Raw genomic sequence first — 21,540 nt, forward strand, 5'->3', positions numbered from 1 at the left:
CAAGTGAAGTAAATCAGTATTATATTTATCCTCTGTATCTAGCTTCCAGTAGATCACTGAATCTTCTCTTTAAGGGATGGATACTAATAATTTTCATAAATGTTTTAAAAATTATTTTAGTGAGGGATATAGCTTTATATTAATTAATTTAAAATTAGTTTAACACTATTGATAAAGTTCTAAGGGGGCAGGAAGTATTGTGGATTTCATTTATGTTGCACTGGGGAGGGGCACACAATACACGAACATTCAAGCTTTATTTGGATTTAGGGGCTTGACACGCCTAAAGGCTAACTGTGATTTTTGTTGAAGAATGAATCCAATAGGTACTAGTCCAGCTATTATACCAAACTAGGAGATGTTCCCACTAAACTACAACATTCATTTCTTGATTATTATTATTTTTAAAATTTTCAAACATTTTATCCTCTCGTTGCATTTGAACCTGGTAAATGATATCTCAAGGCACATTCTTCTGGCTCTTCTGATTGGAAGAAATGAAGAGTAAGCAAATATTCTCAGACTAAGAATAGGGAAATCAGAGACCGACTTCACATAAGAAATGACTAATACCTCCCTACCCTTTGGAAACTCTCTTGTCTGGAACAAACAATAACAAAACAACCACAGTACCACAGCCCCTGAGAACCAGTTGGATCAGCTAGGAGGAGAAGAACTGTAGTGGGTGAAAACTTCTAATAATTTAAGAAACACAGGCAAAGGGATCTGGAGAGACAGGCACAAAAGGAGCAGAAGTGCCACCACTTGAGAGAAAGACAGTCTTGGAGGTTGTGTGTGTCTGTGAGGAAATGGGGATTATTTGAGAGTATAAAATCCTACTGGGGTCCTGATTTTGAGGGTGATTGAACTCCTAGTGCTCTGTCAAGATGCCACAGCTGTTGAGGAGGGAGGCCAGCCTCTGGTATTTCTCCCAGACAGCAATCTGTTTTCGTCTCTACCACTGACTAAGTTGAGACTTGTAAATCATGAGATGCATATGAGACATGAGCAATGGTAAGTAGATTGAAACAGGATGGGGAAGGCTCTCACTGCACCAGTCGATGGGGGATGGGAGCACTGTTTACCCAAGTCAGGGAAAGGAGAGTTCCTCTCTGCTTGTGGAGTAATGCTTCTACAGTACCACGCCCTGTTGCTTTAATTCCCTTCCTCCCCCCACTCCCCTCCCTGCACCAACAGTCCAGCAGGAATTTTACCCCAGAATTTCTCCTTGCTCTACTGCGTATTGTACTGGATGCACTAGCAGATTTCCCTAGTTTTGCCAGGTCCTTCAGGGCAGGGGGTTGGCAGTAGGGTGCAGGACTCAGGACAGTGTCTTGAGGATGTGTGTGTGGGTGTGCAGGCAAAGGTGTGAGAGCGAGGGGTAGGGGGCAAAGAGGGCCTCAGGGCAAAGGGTGAGAATGGTTGCTGGCTTCTCTCTAGAGGTGGCCCAGGGCAGCAGGGACTGTGCACCCCACCTGCTAGCTTGTCCCCAGGTGCCAATGGGGGGTTCACTCCCTCTCCCAGCCCCTCCTGGACTGGTGGGGGCTCTCTCCCCCTTTGGAGAGGTGTGGCAGGGGCTGTCTCCTGGGCATGAGACCCCACTTACCTGGCCTGGTGGCAAGCCAAATGGTGGAGCCCCAGCCCTGCTGGTCACTCCCCTGATGGTATGGCTATCCCCAGTAGACACTGTAGGATAGCTCTCCCCTGCAGGCTTGCTGCCCCCAGTGACCACTATCATACTACAGTAAACTTCCGATAATACGGCACCTTTAGGACCCAGGGGGTGCTGGATTACCAGATATGCCAGACTATCAGAAGGGGGGGCTAGGAGGGGTCTGGAGTGGTGTGGGAGGGGATGCCACCCCAGACTCCTCATAGCCCCCCCTTACGATAGTCAGGCTCTGCCCCAGGAGTCCCTGATTCAGCTGCTGCTGGTCAGTTTCAGCAGCAGCTGAATCGGGGATGCCTGCAATAGAGCAGCTGGAGTGCTGCCGGGTTGGTCCCGCAGCGCCAAAGGACGGCGCTGCGGGACCAACCCGGCAGCACCCCAGCTGCTCTGCCCCAGGGGTCCCCAAGTCAGCCGCTGCTGAAACAGATCAGCGGCTGATTCCAGGAAGCCCCGGGCAGAGCAGCTCTGCCCCGGGCTTCCTGGAATCAGCCGCTGATCTGTTTCAGCAGCGGCTGAATCGGGGACCCCTGGGGCAGAGCAGCTGGGTTGCTGCCGGGTTGGTCCCGCAGCGCCGTCCTTTGGCGCTGCGGGACCAACCCGGCAGCACTCCAGCTGCTCTGCCCCAGGCGTCCCCAAGAGCAGCCGGGGTGCTGCCGGGTTGGTCCCGGAGCCCCGAGGGGCAGCGCTACCGGACCAACCCAGCAGCACCCCAGCTGCTCTGCTCCCGGCTTCCCCGATTCAGCTGCTGGTCAGTTTCAGCAGCAGCTGAATGGGGGAAGCCTGTCCGGCTGCCCCAGCACTTCCTGGTTCCTGATGGTGCCAGACCATCAGGAGTCCCGGAGCATTGGATGCTGGACTAATGGAGTTTTACTGTACATCTCTCTCAGAACAGCCACCCCTCCCTTTGCATGTTATGGAAAACAATCCTTTCCCCAAGGCTTCTAGTTGTCCTGGCACAACCAAACCCTTGCCTTGCTTTAAGTTAAGAGAAGAAGCAGCTGAATGCCAAATTTGGTGGTTGTAGCTCTTACCACGTAGGAGGAGTTCTTGAACAAACAGACTTGTAGACAGACACACAGATAGGCCCAGTCTAAAATCTGTATATATATTTGAGTGCATGGTGCATCCTTTGTCCATTTGTTCAAGAAATTCGCCTAAACCATAAGAGCCAGGACCACCAAATTTGGCATGCAACTTCCTCTTACCTTAAATCAAAGTCAGGATTTCATTGTGCCTGGAAAATGGGAAGTGCCAGGAATGGGACCGTTTTCTATCACATGCAAAGGTAGGGAGTAGAGAGTGGAGTGGTGTGAAAGGGCCCCCCAGGAGCCTTGACCTCACCCCAGACAGCCTGCAGGCTGCTGCGGAGGGGGTTGCTCGAGGCTAGGGGGTTGCTCCAAGGCAGTCTGTAGGCCACAGAGGTTGACAGCTGGGGACATGGGGGACAGCCCCTGCGGTATGGTTCTTCTGTAGAGAGCATGAGGCAGGAGGGGCTAGAGGAAGGGGAGCTCACGGAGCCTTGCCCCCACAGCCCGCAGTCTGAGGAGTGGCCATTGGAGGGTGGGGCCAGCCCACAGAGTGCCGTCCCTCACAACATGCCACAGAAGCATGTGGCCATTGTCCCAAGCAAGACCCCCTGGAGCAGCTGTAGGCCGGGGAGGGGCAGCTTTCCCATAGGCTGTAAGATGGGGAGGGGCAGCTTGGAGGTCAGGTCCAGCCCACAGAGCCCCAACTCGCACCTGACAAATACACAGACCTGGATGCCCCCGCCTGGGGGGAGCCACCCTTGGGGAATGCAGCCCCAGACCTTCAGGAGATGCTGGCTGGGGAGGACTGCCACAGTCCCCCTGGCGGAACCACCGCTAGAGCAGTACCACACTTGCTGCCATGAGTAGTGCCGGTACGTCCCCTTCCCCCGCCTCCCAGTCCCCTGCCCTGAGCTCTGCACCTCCTACCTGCCTTAGTTTCTGCATCTCCACCTCCTTCTCCACGAGCGCTCCATCTCCTTCCCCCCGCCCTGAAGCCACTATCTCATGCTTTGAGACCCCCCTGCACACCACCCTGCCCTAAGCCCCTCCTTGCCTCTGAACTCTCACTCCAGTCTTCATTTTCCTTTGTTTCTAAAAAAAAAATACAGTAATTGAAATAAATCATGTACATTTTATTTATTTTCCAAAAAAACCCCCAAACCCTTCAGTTAAAGATCCAAGCAATGCTGGGTACATCTGCTTGTGTGTGTATTTATAGATGTGTAATATATATATTTAACAGTCAGATGACCGGGTATTAGAAGACTTGGAGGCTATGGCTAGCCCTGTCTTTGTCTCAGTTTCTCCATCTATAAAAGACATTTTCCACTGGAAGAGCAGCCCCCACCAACAATCCCTATCCTGTTGCCTGTGGCAGGAGTTGTCACAGGGTGACTGGTGTAGATCTTATTAAGCACCAGGTCCACATGGCTCAATAACAGGAAGCCAAAACTGGGTCTCTGATGGCATCTCCTCCACTGCCCAGGTGAAATGGAGATTTGGTCCTCATGACACTGTCAGGAACAAAATGTTGAGGGCTCTAAAAAATTATGAACACCATGAGAAAATGGATAATTGTTGCAGACATCATATAGTCAGGATTACGTGGTTTAAGAATCAATTACCAGGGAAAGAGGCAAAGACTGGCGATGCAAATTGTGTTTACATTTTTAGAGAATTTAGGATTTTGAGACTTGTGTTGAAAGTCCATTATAATGCAGGCAAAAGACATGCTTTATTATGGAGATAATTTCAGGATACACATTAAAAACAAATGGACCAATTTTTTATCCAGTGGTAATATTGAGTTCATATTTGTTCACAGAACTTCAACCTTTTTCTGCTGAGAAATGTTGCCTAGTATGGGCTTTGGAGGTGAGGAACACTTTTGTCTATGACTCATGCAACTGATAGGGATTGTCTTCATTTTAAAAAAGTATCCTGTTTAAAACCAGTGTGCAAAGTTGAGTCAGCTAATGTTGAACAGTACTGTGTTGACTAGTTAAGGTTAAAGCAAAATTATCTGAGATGAAGCTGAATACAGCTGTTAGTTATCCCCCCCCCCCCCGCTCACAATGATCAATCACTCATGGTAAACATGGCTTCAGATTGCTTGACTCTTCACAATTGTCCTTTAATACAACAAAAACAACCCCCAACAGAACAGACCTTCTTTGCTATGTTTATCCCTTATTATTGCTTGTCTAATTAGATATAATATCAGTGTGGTAAATGAGGAAAATCCCCAGCTCTTTGTGGGGTACTCTTGTCTGCCTCATTTCCACCCAACCGTTGGGAAGGGTAATTGCATAGCCATGAGCTAAAATCTACTGTGGGTTTTTTACACAAGTCTAGAAACGTATAAAAAATAGTAAAGGTTACTTTAGCTCATCCTTCTTCCCCTTTTCTGTAGTGAGGTGGGAAGAAGGAGTCATCTTGCCCCCACCCTTTCCAGAGAAAATATTAATTTATATTTTCCCAAATTTTGTATAGCTAGCTCGATTAGACTATACATTCAGTGTCCTTAAAGGATAGCAGTTGATATGAGCTGTTTGAGGTTAAGAAACAATGGGTAGTGTGGTTAGCACGGTTTCCCATGTCTCTAAATATAGAATAAGAATCCTGTTAAAACAATGAAGCGAGCTAGAAATAGGATTGCAGTTCTAGATTGTGGGTTCTTTTGATTGTTTTCTAGCCAATATGTAAACTGCCATTCTGTTTTTTCCATTTGAGAACAGACCTCTGTTTTATCATCATCACCATAGCAGCTGTGCTTATTTACCAATAAGGAAAAGAGACATTGCTGTTGTCTGAGCTGTTATTTCCTAAAGCAAAGAACAAGGGTATGGGGAAAGGAGAAATGTGTTGAAATGCAACTTTGGACAATTTAAGTGATGGGTCTGGCACTGGGTCTGAGAGTATAGCAGTCACCCAGCTGGCCAACTCTGTTCAGAGCTGTAGGTATATGGAACAAATGTTAAAATTTCCAGCCAAATGAATATGTATGCCTCAATACCCCCACATACCATCACCTGAAATGATCTGTAGTCTCCTCTCAATGTTTTAGTATATCTTTTGTTGAGATCTTGCAAGGTGTTTCTTTTCTACTGGTTTAGCTACATCACTGCAGCTGAGCTAGTGAAAAGCCCCAATGTATATATGGTGCATAAGTGTAAGAGATCGTCAAAGCAGGGCAAGCCATATCTGTACTGCTTATTTTACACTGGCACAGTTAACTTATACCGGTGTAGCTATACAGATACAAAACACCTTTGTATGGACAAGGCCAAAATATATTTTGTTGGAAAATTGTGATTCTCTACAAAAAAAAAAAAAAAAAGATTGTTTGCCTGGGTGAAAAAACTACAAATGCAGTGTTTTAGCAAAGATAGGGAATACAAGGGTTCTTATTTAGGAAAAGCTGAATTCTCTCCAAGAAGAGAAACATTTCACACAGGATCAAATTCACAAATACTTCTGAAAATATTAGAGATGTGTTGAGTTGCAAAATTCAGCTCTGGATCTGGATCTAAATTTGTCCCCATGTTCAGATAGGAGGGTTTGCTTCCATTCTTTACAGTGGGTCAGCCAAGAAGTTTGAAGCCAGATCCAAACTTAAGGAAGTGTTCAGATGTGGGGTTTTGGTTTGGGTTCACCTCTAGAAATACAAGGGAAGTGTGGTCTGAAGTAGGAATCAGCACCAAGAATCTCAGAACAGCAGTTCCTGCTCAGATACTAACTCGCTTTGCAGAGGCCAGTGTGTCACTTCACTTTTCTGTGCCTTAATTTTACCATCTGCAAAATAGGGATAATAATTACCTCAATAGTGATCTGTTGTGAGGGTTATATTAGTTAATTCTGGTAAAGTTCCTTGAAGAAAAACTTAATGTTAACAAATCACCGGGACCCGATAGCATTCATCCAAGGGTTCTAAAAGAACTCAAATGGGAAATTGCTGAACTATTATCTGTGGTTTGTAACCTATCCTTTAAATCAGCTTCCGTACCTAATGACTGGAAGGTAGCTAACGTGACACCAATATTTAAAAAGGACTCTAGAGGTGATTCTGTCAATTACAGATCGGTAAGTCTAACTCCAGTTAGTCGAAACAATAGTAAAGAATAAAATTGTTAGGTACGTAGAAGAACGTAATTTGTTGGACAAAAGTCAACATGGTTTCTGTAAAGGGAAATCATGTCTTACTAATCTATTAGAGTTCTTTGAAAGGATTAACAAACATGCAGATTAGGTGGATCCAGTAGATATAGTATACAGGCAGTCCCCGAGTTACGCGGATCCGACTTATGTCGGATCCGCAGTTACGAACGGGGTTTGCTGCCCGTCTCCCTGGTCTGCTGGAGACCAACAGACCAGGGAGACGGGGAGCAAAGCAGAGCAAAGCTGCGGAGCACGCCGGCAGCGGGAGAGCTGCGCCGCGTCTGGGCCGTCCCGCTGCCCCCGTGCTCTGCGGCTTTGCTCCAGACGCCTGTGGTACAGCAGCTGGGGCGCTTCCGGTTGGTTCCGTAGTGCCACTCTGGGCGCTACTGGACCAACCCGGCAGCACCCCAGCTGCTCTGCCCCAGGCGTCGTGATTCAGCCACTGCTGGTCAGTTTCAGCAGCGGCTGAATCAGGACGCCTGGGGCAGAGCAGCTTGGGTGCTGCTGGGTTGGTCCAGTAGCGCCGAGGAGCGGCGCTACTGGAGCAACCCAGCAGCAACCAAGCTGCTCTGCCCCAGGCGTCCTGATTCAGCCGCTGCTGAAACTGACCAGCGCTGACTACAGGAAGCCCGAGGAAGAGTTGCTCTGCCCCGGGCTTCCTGGAATCAGCCGCTGGTCAGTTTCAGCAGCAGCTGAATCTGGATGCCAGTTCCGACTTACATACAGATTCAACTTAAGAACAAACCTACAGTCCTTATCTTGTACGTAACTCGGGGACTGCCTGTACTTAGATGTTCAGAAAGCCTTTGACAAGGTCTCTCACCAAAGGCTCTTGTGTAAATTACATTTTAATGGGATAAGAGGGAAGGTCCTTTCATGGATTAAGAACTGGTTAAAGGACAGGTAATAAAGGGTAGGAATAAATGATACATTTTCATATTGGAGAGGGGTAACTAGTAGTGTCCCCCAAGGGTCAGTCCTGGGACCAATCCTTTTCAACTTATTCATAAATGATCTGGAGAAAGGGGTAAGCAGCGAGGTGGTAAAGTTTGTGAATGATACTAAACTGTTTAAGATAGTCAAGACAGAAGAAGACTGTGAAGAACTTCAAAAAGATCGCACCAAACTGAGTGATTGGGCCACACAGCAAACTGAGTGAGTGGGCCACACAATGGCAAATGAAATTTAATGTGGATAAGTATAAAGTAATGCACGTTGGAAAAAATAACCCCAACTATACGTACAGTATAATGGAGGCTAATCTGGCTACAACAAATCAGGAAAGAGATCTTGGAGTTATTGTGGATAGTTTTCTGAAAACTTCCACACAGTGTGCAGCAGCAGTCAAAAAGGCAAATAGGGTGTTAGGAATTATTAAGAAAGGGATAGAAAATAAGACACAGAATATCTTAGTATAAAACTGTGGTACGCCCACATCTTGAATACTGTGTACAGATGTGGTCTCCTCACCTCAAAAAAGATGTATTGGCCTTAGAAAGGGTTCAGAAAAGGGCATCTAAAATGATTAGAGGTTTGGAACGGGTCCCATATGAAGAGAGGTTAAAGCGACTGGGACTTTTCAGTTTAGAAAAGAGGAGACTAAGGGGGGAGATGATAGAGGTATATAAAATTACAAGTGGTGTGGAGAGGGCGAATAAAGAAAAGTTATTTATTAGTTCCCATAATAGAAGAACTAGAGGACACCAAATGAAATTAATGGGTAGCAGGTTTAAAACTAATAAAAGAAAGTTCTTCTTCACACAGCGCGTAATCAACCTGTGGAACTCCTTGCCAGAGGAGGCTGTGAAGGCTAGAACTATAACAGAGTTTTAAGAGAAGCTAGATAATTTCATGGCGGTTAGGTCTATTAAAGGCTATTAGCCAGGGGACAGAAATGGTGTCACTGTCCTCTTTGTCAGAGGCTAGAGAAGGATGGCAGGAGACAAATCGCTTGATCATTGTCTTCGGTTCACCCCCTCTGGGGCACCTGGTGCTGGCCACTGTTGGCAGACAGGCTACTGGGCTAGATGGACCTTTGGTCTGACCCAGTACGGCCATTCTTATGTTCTTATGATTAAAAGATCTGTATAAATTCTGCTAAGAAGCTGAATTGCAAGTGAATTCCAAGAACTGCTAGCTTTGTGCAGTTTTATTCTGAGTCCTTCTGCTAGCAACCAGTGTTAGAGCAAAGAGAGCTCCATATGCTTACATTGGGGGGTAAAACTCATTGATTTCAGTTCCCATCTGAGTATGGCCTATCAGAAACATAATGCAGAGGTAAAAAGTGAATCTCTGAACCTGTATGCTGCGTGGGCCAGGTGTGCAGTATGGAACCATTCTGCTTCCTCCAAACTCCAAGGGGATATAATTTCTCCACCCCCTCTCAAAATGCACCAAATTCTGCTTTCTGTAATATTGCTATAGCTGTGTTGATCCAGGATACTAGAGGGACAAGGTGGGTGAGGTAATATATCTGTTGGGCCAATAAATATTATTTTACCCAACTTGTCTCTTCAAATTCTAATCTGTTACACATTTTAAAAAATTGCATAGGCGAACCTGAGAGCAGAATTTGCTTTGTTTTTTTGTTTCTTTACAATGGCTCACTTTCTGAAACAAAGCCCCACCATCTGTGAATACAGTTGTTTGCAGCTGTACTCAAGGCATTCATTAGCATCTCTTGTTTTAGCATAGTTTCACTCTTCCACCCTCCAAATTATCACAAATGGACAGGTATGGAAAAGAAGAGCATAAGGTCATACTCTCTCTTACCACAGCAAGAGGTGTATTCTTACATAGTTTATACCTGGAACATAGTGCACAGTGATGTAATGGAATCTTCACAGAGATTGCTCAGTGGTTTGAGCATTGGCCTGCTAAACCCAGGGTTGTGAGTTCAATCCTTGTGGAAGCCATTTGGGGCAAATATTTGTCAGGGATGGTACTTGGTCTTGCTGTGAAGGCAGGGGACTGGACTTGATGACCTTTGGTCCCTTCCAGTTCTAGGAGATGGGTAATCTCCTTTAATTTAATTCATTATGATCATTATTGTTGTGTTTGCTGGAGTTTGGACCTTGACCAAGAAATTTGGACCTTGACAAAAAATTAAGGACTGGACTAGATGATCTATTGATGTCTGTCCAGTCCTATGTTTGTGATTTCTAAGTGGGGTTTTGGTTGCTTTTTGATTCCATAAACTCTTATTCAAGAAGTTTTTTTTAATGTAACAGGTGTTTTTGTCTCACTTTGTTTTTTGATTTTTCTTTAGTAAAAACACATCTAAGTAGACTCAAGGGGAAACAAACCTGTAATTGCTTTAAGAACTCTGTATCATTTTAACACATGGAGTATGATGCACTAGTGCATCATACTCCAATAGTGGAAAAAAAAATCTATATTTTTCTATCATGCTTCCCAGATTAATTCTCCTGAGTAAACCCCATTCTTTGCTAGTTTATTCTAAGTAAAATTGATTTTCCATGGAGATTAAATCATGCCTTGCAGATTGCCATTGGTTGTGTTGTGCCGACCTTTTATTAACAGACTCCCCACAGCTTAATTTTATTTATATAAGTAAAAAAAAAAAAAAAACCACACACAAGAAAAAGATGACCAAGTTTGGGGGCAGGGAGGTTGAGCAGACAAAAAAGTCAGACAACTCTTCCTCCCTGGCTCCCTCCCCCCTGGATTACAATGCTGTGAAGTAAACAAACTTCAGTTAAGTATTTAGGAAGAACTGAGTCACCACACAGGGTAAAGCAGGATGTTAAGTTTGTCTGTGAAGTGTTAAATGACGCAGAATGAGCCACATGGTTCTGTGTGTGTTTGGGGAAGCAGGGTAGAATTGTTTATTATGATCAGCAGTAACTGATGTGTGACCTGGCGCAGAGAGACATTTCCCCCATGTCTCGCTCAACATTCAGTAGCAGCACAGAGGTTTCTACTGACTCTAGCACCAGAGAGCAATTCAAGCATGTACTGTAAATGCTTGTGGGCAGTGGTTTCCTGTATGGTTCTACTAAAACCGTCATGTCTTAAAGAGACAACAGTATATGCTCTTTTGAAAAAAAAAAGGTAGATGGGTGAGGTAATGTCTTTTATTGTATTAACTTTGCGTGGTAAGAAATAAGATTTACAGCTTTTTTTGGGTCTGGGCCATGCACCCACAGTCACAATGAAATAAAAAGTGGAACTGATTGCTTAGTATAAGTATGGACACGTATTTAAAGGAATCAATCAAGGATCGCTAGTCTCCCCTCACCCCCACCTCCTTCTCCCTCTGGTGGGGTGTTTCTTCAGAGGACCATTATGGATATTCGTTTTAGATGGCACTGGCTACACAGATGCTATAATATTGAAAAGCTGAGGCACAAAGACAGATGCAACTGATGAGCATAATGCAGCAGTCAAGTGCACCAGTCTAACACAAGTTTACATTTTCTAGATAACCAAGTTAGAGACGAGAGAGAGGAACAGGATGGGAACACAGTCTGAACATCTCTAATCCGGCACTCTCTGGTCTGGCAACATCTGTGATCCAAATGTCTACTTATCATGGATGTGGCTAAGTTTTCTGTGGCCCCATAAAGTTTGTTGACAGCCACCAGTCTTGGCTTTCAGTGATCTGTGCTGTTGTTTAGCTTTAGTTTACCCTGAAATGTCTTCTAACATCCAAGTTAGCATCCCAGTTAGCAGTGGAAGTATTGGGAATGCTGCTAGATAATAATTGACCTTCCATGATCTGGCATATTCTTTGTTTTGGCACCGATCAGGTCCCAAGGGTCTGGACTGGAGAGCCTCAACCTACATTGAGAAGTATAATCCTGGAGCCGTCTTCCAGGAACTTTGAATTTAGTCTCCAAGGGCTCGTCGAGACTACATTCCTTTGTCGAAAGAGGAATGTAAATGAGCCCGATCGAAAGCGCAAATGAAGCGCGGATTTAAATATCCTGCACTTCCTTTGCATATTCATGTCCAATCGCTGTTTCAAAAAAGGGTTTTCCGAAAGTGAAACTGCAGTTTAGACACGGTTCTTAAAACTCCCTTTTTCTAAAGAACCCATACTCATCTTTTCGGGTTCTTTTGAAAAAGGGTTTTTATTCAAAAGAACCACATCTAGACTGGGGTTTCACTTTTGAAAAACCCTTTTTCGAAACAGTGATCGGATGCGAATATGCAAATGAAGAGCGAGATATTTAAATCCACGCTTCATTTGCACTTTCAATCAGGCTCATTTACATTCCTCTTTCGACAGAGGAATGTAGTCTCGACGAACCCTAAGTGACCATGGGGAGTCTTTAAAATTCTGAAATAATAATGTTATGCAGTCCCCTCTCAAGTTTTCTTTTGTCTTGGAATGGCTCAGTTTAGGAGCTGTACCTACAGAATAGCATTACAGGTGCTAAGTATAAAAAGAGCAGTGTGAGTTTGTTTTCTGTTCAAAGATGGTTTTGACAAATCTAGTTTTGGCCCACCATCTCCTGGAGTTTCACTTTGAGTTTTAATGCTTGAAGAAACCTTAATAAATTCTATTTCTTTTCTTAAATTAAGCCTACATTATATACATTTTCTCAAACTCTGTACAGTATTCCAAAAAAAATACATTGATTGATGCAATCCTCTCTTGAATCTTAGGGGCCAACTTCAAAATTCCAGTTTCAAATATGTCCCTCCAAATTTTATTATGGCCTTTGGATCTATCCCTAGAGAGGCCTGTTTTCCAGAACTCATTTGGATATAACCAAGATGGCACAAATATCATAACAATAGATGAAAAATTCAGCTGGACTCCCACAATTTCTGTTTGGTCTAAAATTTTAGACCAACAGCCTGTGAGACTTCCAGTCCATGCTGAGAAAAGATAACTGAGGTCAATGCCACACATCTCAGTAGTATGCTAGAAGAGGACAGTATGTATGGTTGTGGCGGGCCCCGCCCGCCTGAGTCCCCAACACCTTTGTAAGACAGTTTATAACTGGCCCTTTAAGCAGGGCTAAGGCCCTCTGGCCTGAGTCCACACTGCAGTTTATAACTGGCCCTTTAGGCAGGGCTAAGGCCCTCTGGCCTGAGTCCACACAGTAGTTTATAACTGGCCCTTTAAGCAAGGCCGAGTCCACGAAGCAGCTTATCGTTGTAGCGGGGACGCACCCCAGGTAGGGGGACCAGGGCCCACCCTACTCCACCGGGTCCCAGCCCAGGGCCCTGTGAGCGACCAGGTAGCGGGTCACTCCCTCGGCGGGGCCATCCAGCCGAAACGCACCGAGGTTCTCGGGCCGGGAGAGGCGGTTCCCGCTCCTGCCCTGGGCCACTTCCTACCTGGATCCCCAGGCTTCCTTCCCCTGGACTTGCCCAGCTGGCTGCGATCTCCAGACCGGCGTCCCTTCGACAGGCAGTCTCCGTGTCGCACCACCTCGCCTCTGCATCCCGTCCAGCCTCTCCTGGAGTCCCTGGCCACAGCTGAGGGGGAGCTCCCTTCTCCAGTCCTTCTCCTTCAGCTGTCTCCTCTGACTGAGTCCTGGCCCAGGCCTTTATAGCCCTGCTGCAGCCCAGGCATGCTCGGTAGGGCTATGGGGGAGGGGCCTCTGCAGCCAGGTAACCCTGGCTGGGCCCTGTAGATTCAGTGCGGGGCTGCCACGCCCCGTCACAATGGTACACATGCAAGTGTTCCAAACCAGTGAACTCTTTTGGAACTTCAGCCTTCCTTTAAACGTCACTATCATTTAAACCCTGGATAAGGAATTTGGCCTATTGTTAAACTGTCTAGTTCTAAAATACCGCTGTTTTTCAATCCATGAATCAGCTCTTCACTGAATCAGGGCTAAATGGCACAATCTATATGCTTACAAAACCCTAGTTGAGGGGGAGACATTAACTTGTTTTCAAATTGAACTTCTCTTCTTTCTTCCTTGTTTTACTTATCAGTGAAGTCAACCCCTATGGAATTTGTATGACAAAATGTTTAAAACATCCTCATCTCCATCATGGAAGTGTTATAAACACAGACATGGTAGGGATGAACACAATGAACAGCTGATGAACAGACTAACCACTTATGGGGTTAGGGTGGGAATGAAATCCAAAGCAGAAATGCAGTGGGAAACTAAAGAATTAGACTAGAGGAAGAAAATTAGCTAGAAATAGGAATTGTTTAAAGATTGTTCTAAAACTATCATCTCAGAAAGAGAGAGGAGTTGTCTGGTATGCTTTTTTTCAAGACAGAATTGGAGAAGCTAAGCCATGAAAGCTCATAATACTATCTACATTTTTTGTTAGTCTCTAAAGCGCTGCAGGACTATTCATTGTTTAAGTTTTTTCAGTTACAGACTAACACGGCTACCCCTCTGAAACTTTTGTCCCATAGTTACCATCTGACTTTCAGCATGGCTTGAGAATTACATTGATTATTTAATGGCTGTCTACCAAAGGTGAAAGTAGCTTATATTTCTTACAGTTACTGTTGTATTGAATCCCCGCCCCCCGGCCACAAGGAGCCGAGGGCAAAGGGGTTGTAGGGTTTGCAACAGGGCAGTACCTTTAAGAAATCTCGATGGAGTGCAGGGGACTCAAAGCAGGGAGTTGTGGTGAATATGGGGGGCTTAGAGCATGAGGTGAGGATGTGAGGGGTGCAGGAGTCAGGGCAAAGAGTTGGGGCGTGGGAGAGAGTTCAGGGCAGAGGATTGGAGTGTTTATGTGGGGGGGAATGCAGGAGTCAGGGTTGGGGGTGTGTGAGGAGGGGCTCAGGGCAGGAGTTGGGGATGTGTGTGTAGGGGGGATTGCAGGGAGGCAAGGACTCTATTTTAGGGTGGTTGAAGCCCCTCCAAGATTTGCACCAGGACGCTGCTTGCTGTTTCCTTTTGTCACTGTCAGAGAGCAAAAGGAAAGCTCACCACATGGGTCACTCAACTCCTCTGCCTCGTCTGCTCCCCAGCTAGGAGAGAGAGGATGGCAGGGATACTGTGTGCTTGCTGTTCCCTTCCTGTCAGGGAACAAGAGGCAAGCAGTATCCCGGTATGAATCTTGGGAAGCAGGGTGCTTCAGTCCCCCCAGCCCTCTCTAAATGGCCCTCTGGGGGAGAGCTTGATGCTGCAGTGTCCTGTATTTGTGGGAGAGCACATCCCCAGCCAGCACCTTTAACCTTCCTGCCTGCTGCTTTGCACAGCAGTCTGCAGGAGAACTTCAGGAGTTGGGGAGGGAGCATGCCACAGTATGGAGTGCCCCAGCCAGCCAGCTCCTTCTTGCTGGAGAGGTGCCTAGCGTATAATCAGTTTACTTTCACCCCTGCTGTTTACACTTTTCTATAGGGTAAAAAAACCGCAAATGTATAACATGAATAATGACAACTTCAGACTGTTGAATAAAAATAGAATTGGCTTTCCTCACGCACTGATTCCTTGGGCCAGATATATGGTCCCTGGGGCTGCCAACATCACTGATGCATGCTGGGCAGAGCAAAACTGTGGAGAAATTGCATTAAAAGAATGCGCATGCCCATACCTCCCCCTCTTTGGAATGATCTTTAATTTTGTCTGATATTTGAGCAACAAATTTGGGCTTTTAAAAATAGCCCAAACATGTCTGATCAATTTATCATAATTAAAGAAGCATACATTTGTCAGTGCTCTGTATGCACTCTTAAGTCTTCCAATTAATTTGTCATCCAGTGAAGACACTGAACAACTAATAAATGGAGATTCTGATTCTGTAGATGGAAAGAGTTAGATACAGAGTAATGTTCCTAGCAATCTGCATGTAGGAGAAATTGTTCTGTTGCTTGGAGTATTTCATCTTCGCAAATGTATACAGTGTCATCAGTATCCCATCAGGTAATACTGTAGCTTATTACATGCTTCAGAATTAATTTGTGCACCCAGTAGGAGAGAGGGGCTATTAGAGCCTTCCATGCCAGGAAAAAGCAAAAGTAGGTGAGCAGTTCTCACTGTCAGAGTGGTTCTCACTGTGGTAAATGTTCCTTCTTGCTGTAATTTTAGACATGAGGTAAAGTTCAGGCCAATGTTTATTTCTGGCAATATTAGCCCTGTGCTTTCCAGCATGAATGTTAAGTGACTTCGAAGCATTTGACTTGACATGATATTTTTCTTTTGATAAAGTGGGTTCTATGAAATGGTCACCTACAATTCCTTTTGATTTCTTTGTCAAAAAGCTTGATTAATTGGAATTTTCACTTGCCTGAAATGGGAGCATGCACATAAGGGAACAAAACAAACATTACCGTAGTCTTATTGCACTAGCATTTTTAAATATCCTGTACTGAATATTTTTTCTTTTTTTTCCTTTTGAACAAAAATCTCAGAACCATTTTTTGCCCGCAGAAATGGTGGGCAACAACAATACAGTTTATAATTCAGTAAAGAAAAAGCTAGTACAGTACAAAGGCAAATACAGTGTTCTCAGCTTGAACCTGGACTCTATTTTATGGCTCAAAAGACTGGGTGACTTAAACTGAATCACTAGCATGTGGGTTTTCCTTGGAGATTTCTTATTTATTAATCAGGCCTGATTCCACCTAATTTAGGAGATCGGGTGAGAACACAAATTAAATGGGAAAGTAATCTACAGATAATAAATGTCTTTTTTCTGTTTGAAAACCATGCTGTATGTTTAGGACAAAATTAAAAAATAGATGCACAAATACAGGTATGTAATTACATGCCTGACTTGCATGCTTGATGGAACTGAGCAACAGAATACAAATGTTCTTATCTAGTGGGCACAATTATCACTTTTGTCTGCAAAAATGTGTAAAATGACTGAGCAAATTAGGTGCACAACTACGTGCATACTTTTCCTGTGCAATTGTATGTCTAACTTTTTTGACCACCTCTCAGTTTTTAGTGTGAATGATTTTGTGTGTTGCTTACACAGAGTAGTGGTGCACGCTTGCATATTCATAAATCCTGTATGCTGAAACCTGTATTGCCATCACTTATTTCTCATGAAAAGAATGAGATTTATTCTCTCTCTCTCTCTTTTATAATATAGATATATAAAATACAGATGTTTTATTATTATTTTTTCTATAAGGTAGTATAAAATAACTCATTATTCTAGTAGCTATGCCAACATTTTATATTAGTCCTCGACATACACGACTACCTGCTTGTGATGACTTTTCTTTCTTCCTTGTTTAATAAAGAATGGCAGCAAAATAATATCAGGGGTAAATGAGAAAGTGGATAGTGTACATACATCGTTAACAGAAAAACAGTTATTACTGAGCAAATTCTGAAAAAATAGCCTGAGGAACAAGGTCATACTTCCAAAAATAAAGTCTAAATCCAGACTTGTGCCAACACATGGTCTGATTTTCCTCTCATGCTGGTGTAAACCAGTGAGGTCAGAAGTAACATCAGTGAAGTCAATAGAGATACACTGGAGTCAAACTGATTCAAGCAAGAAGAGAATCAAGATCAGATTTTTTTATTTTAAAAGTGAGAATAAAGTAAATAGGCAAAAATAATGAATTTATTGGAAGAGATGTAGACTTTCTTTCTGATCGTGCCTCCTTAAATGTAATGTGTTGTATGGGGCATGTTATTTTTCTTATGAGAGAATGTGCTGTAATATTAAAGCACAGGCCTGAGACTCAGTAATCCTTAACTTCCAATATCACTTCTGACTTCCTCTGTGGTCTTCAGCTAGCCTTTTTGCAAGTCTATTGTGAGCAATCAGTTAATGGTTATGAAGCGCTTTGAACAGAATAAGTGCTATTTAGTAGAGGGATTACAAGCAGTGCAAAGATGTGTACATATCTGTTCGCTAGTTCGAACTAGCGGGGTAATGTATGCATACCGAACGTGCAAATGAAGCCCGGGATTTGAATTTCCCGGGCTTTATTTGCATAAGCCGGCCGGCACCATTTTTAAATGCTGGCTTGTTCGAACCCCGTGCCGCGCGGCTACACGCGGCACGGGCTAGATAGTTCGAACTAGCAAGCCATTCCGAACTATCTGTACACCTCGTTCCATGAGGCGTACAGATAGTTCGGAATGGCTTGCTAGTTCGAACTATCTAGCCCGTGCCGCGTGTAGCCGCGCGGCACGGGGTTCGAACAAGCCGGCATTTAAAAATTCAAATCCCAGGCTTCATTTGCACGTTCGGTATGCATACATTACCCCACTAGTTCGATCTAGCGGGGTAGTGTAGACATACCCTGAGTTCTCTGGGTTGTGGACTTGCTAGCCTGACAAAGGTTTGGAGTCAACCACACAGAGTTGAATCTGGGAAAAGTTCAAAGCCCATAATCTAACTGCACTGTGTTCAGATTTTGAATTGGAACCTCTAATCACAGTGATACCCTGAATTCGAATGCTGCAAGTGCTCCACACTCGAGAGCCTTATGGGCAGGGCCGGCTTTAAGAAGTGCGGGGCCCAATTCAAACCGTTTTGGTGGGGTCCTGTAGCCAGACACAAACCCCATCTTGTTTTTCCACAAACCCCATCTTGTTTCCCCCCCCCCCCCCCGAGAGCAAGAGAAAGGCAGTCAGCCTTTGATGCCCTGGGAACACAGGTGTGCTGCCTGTCCCTGACTCTACCATAAACAGAAACCAGACAGTAAATGGGCTAGCTGACGACCCGGGACCTCCCGTCACCCTGATGGCTAATACCAGTAATTGACACGCCTGCACTGTCTCAGGAGAGGAATCTTCGCCCATCACATACCAGAGGTGCCCATTGTCTGCATTTTTCCCAGGTGTAAATTATGCTTTGCACCCTTCGTGGGAAACTTGGCATTCAAAGCCATTTTTCCTAATTGGCCACTTGAGACCAGGAAGAAGCCTACATGACCCAAGGGGTATAAAAGAGGTTCAGCAGCCCACCCCATTTGAGCTCCAATCATCTATACCTGCTGGCAGGTATTGATTGTCTCCCGAGGTCTGTGGGACGCCCAACTTCGCCCTACTTCTTCCCGAGGGATTGAGAGAAAGACGCTGGCCATGCCAAGTCTGGAACATAGGGGTGAGAATATATACCTGCTATGTGTATTTTGCATGCATTTAATAAGAGCTCAGAGAACCAAAAGGGTTTCATGGTACCTGTAAGTGACTTATTAGTGTAATTTCTATCCTGTCCTTTGTAGTGGCTGTGTTATCTGTAACACAGTAGTAGCATTTAACAACTAAGTTTACCCTGTAACGATAAAATAGTAACTGTTTAAGCTTTAACCTGACTCCTTCAGTTGCTGTAACAGAACCAAGCACAATTTAAAAGAACTTCAGCCGGTCATAAGGGACTCACTGCCCTGACCGTCGGCTGACAGGTCCCCCCACCCAGGATTTTTGTTGAACAAAAAAAAAAAAAAAAACCCACCCACACAACAAACCACAACCACACACAAATATCACATCAGAAGTAGATCTGAAGTAGTTGAACATTTTCAAAAAAAATTCCATCTTTTATTATGCAAAATTTTACACAAAATTAAATCAGTTGCCTTAAGTGTAGGTCAAATATTTTCAATTGCAAACTATCCAATTTTTTCAATAAAATTTAAAGTTTGATTTTTAAAAAGTTACCAGAGAGCGTTGCCGTTTTCTGTTACATTGATTTACTTTTTAAATAGCAAAAATGGAGTCTTTGTTAAGAAAGTGTCAGTTCTGTGGTCAAATCCCAGTCCTTATTGATTTCAGCACCAGTGATTTCACTAGGTACAGTACTATGGTACCTCACCACCATTGCCTCCTTTGCACTGCCCTTCAACACATTGCCTGCATGTTGAGTCCAAGGTCAGTCTACACAAGATTTTATCAATGATTTTTGCTCAAGCCATCACTGAGACAAGACAAGGACACTCAACTGATTCTAGTCAGCTCTGCCTTTAAACACTGGGGCTACGTCTACACTGGCATGATTTTCCGGAAATGCTTTTAACGGAAAAGTTTTCCGTTAAAAGCGTTTTCGGAAAAGCGCGTCTAGATTGGCAGGACGCTTTTCCGGAAAAGCACTTTTTCCGGAAAAGCGTCCATGGCCAATCTAGACGCGCTTTTCCGCAAAAAAGCCCCGATCGTCATTTTCGCAATCGGGGCTTTTTTGTGGAAAACAATACTGTGCTGTCTACACTGGCCCTTTTCTGGAACAGTTTTCTGGAAAAAGACTTTTGCCTGAACGGGAGCAGCATAGTTTTTCTGGAAAAGCACTGATGATTTTACATTAGATCGTCAGTGCTTTTCCGGAAATTCAAGCAGCCAGTGTAGACAGCTGGCAAGTTTTTCCGGAAAAGCGGCTGATTTTCCAGAGTAACTTGCCAGTGTAGACACAGCCCGGATGTAAAGTGTCAGATATAATTGAGGACTCCCAAATAGACTCTACACCACCAGAAATAAAACCTGTTTCCATCTTCTGTGACTTTCAGTTAGATGTGACTCACTAGCCTCTGCTTAGTGTTCAAGTTATGGCAGACCTTAAGTCAGATCATATTAAGTTCAGGTCTTTTACCTTTTAATCATACAATATGGATAACACATTTCATTCTCCCAGCTCCAAGTCTTAAGTGAATTTCAACCCAAAAGAGCCAAAATTGATCACCTTGACACAGCAAGTGTGTCTACTGATCTCTGTGGCAAAGTAGGTTGGCTATATAAATAAGGTCTGCTCGTGAAGCCTTTTCCTACAGTTGATTAACAGATGGCAGTAGATAGCTCATTCAGACCACTGGCTGATAATAGTCACCCTGACCAGTCATTAACCATAGTCATGGACTCACCCTACTCTCCATTGTCTCTATGATTCTCTGATGACCTGTGACAAAAAAGGAGGGTGAAAAGGGAAACTGAAGGGAGAGACCTCTCTAAATTCACCAATCAAAGAGCAGTATTGCCAATCCCCAAGCCACAAGGAATGCCTACACAAAGTTATGAGAATGGTCTACAAATCATAAGATTTTTTAAAAAATAAAACGTTGGATTTTTATTGGCCTTTTGTTTGTTGAGTATTTAGGGTTCACGTTTTAAAGGTTTCCTCCTTAGCTGTAAGGCCCAGAAGTATAGAGAACTTTTTTTAAATTAAAGCTGAGATTCCTACATAATCAATTGACTCCAGGCCTTTAGAAAAACACGTTGGCTGTGTCTACATTGGCACGATCTTGCACAAAAGCAGCCACTTTTGCGCCAAAACTTGCTGCCTGTCTACATTGGCTGCGAGTTCTTGAGCAAGAACACTGATGTTCTAATGTATGAAATCAATGCTCCTTGCACAAGAACTATGCTCAGGAAAAAGCCCTATTGCACAACTGTTCTTGCGCAAGAGGCCAGTGTAGACAGGCAACATGAATTTCTTGCGCAAGAAAGCCCTATGATTAAAATGGCCATCAGAGCTTTCTTGTGCAACCACATCTCTTGCGCAAAGGTACATTCCAGTGTAGATGCTCTCTTCTGGAAGAGTTTTTGCACAAGAACTCTTCTGCAAAAGAGTTCTTGCTCAAAATCATGCCAGTGTAGGCATAGCCCAAATGTTTTGAGACTCATGGTAAAACAATGGAGGAATTCTTGTGAGCCCATGCTTTGCCCACAGTATAAAGAAAAAACCCCCAATATCTTCTCCAATAAACATCCTAATGAAATACTGCAAATGGTGAACTGTATTCAACAGCTCGTGATATGAACAGGTATCAACCTAGTTTTTCATATTTGAAATGGGTTACCAGGAATCATACATCACAATATGAAATAT

At 44.2% G+C, this 21,540-nt stretch overlaps 1 long non-coding RNA gene across 1 annotated transcript in view; it reads right to left on the minus strand.

Moving 5' to 3' along the window:
* The window catches only part of LOC149524038 (uncharacterized), a 36,811-nt gene extending 23,501 nt beyond the window's left edge, over positions 1–13,310 (minus strand). Inside the window, exon 1 of the long non-coding RNA XR_016350004.1 lies at positions 13,171–13,310. This is a non-coding gene — a long non-coding RNA (uncharacterized LOC149524038). The remainder of the gene's footprint in view (positions 1–13,170) is intronic.
* Positions 13,311–21,540: the final 8,230 nt, after the last annotated feature.

This window comes from Pelodiscus sinensis, chromosome 7 (genome assembly GCF_052426305.1).
Source record: "Pelodiscus sinensis isolate ZL-2025 chromosome 7, ASM5242630v1, whole genome shotgun sequence".
NCBI classification, from domain to species: domain Eukaryota; kingdom Metazoa; phylum Chordata; order Testudines; family Trionychidae; genus Pelodiscus; species Pelodiscus sinensis.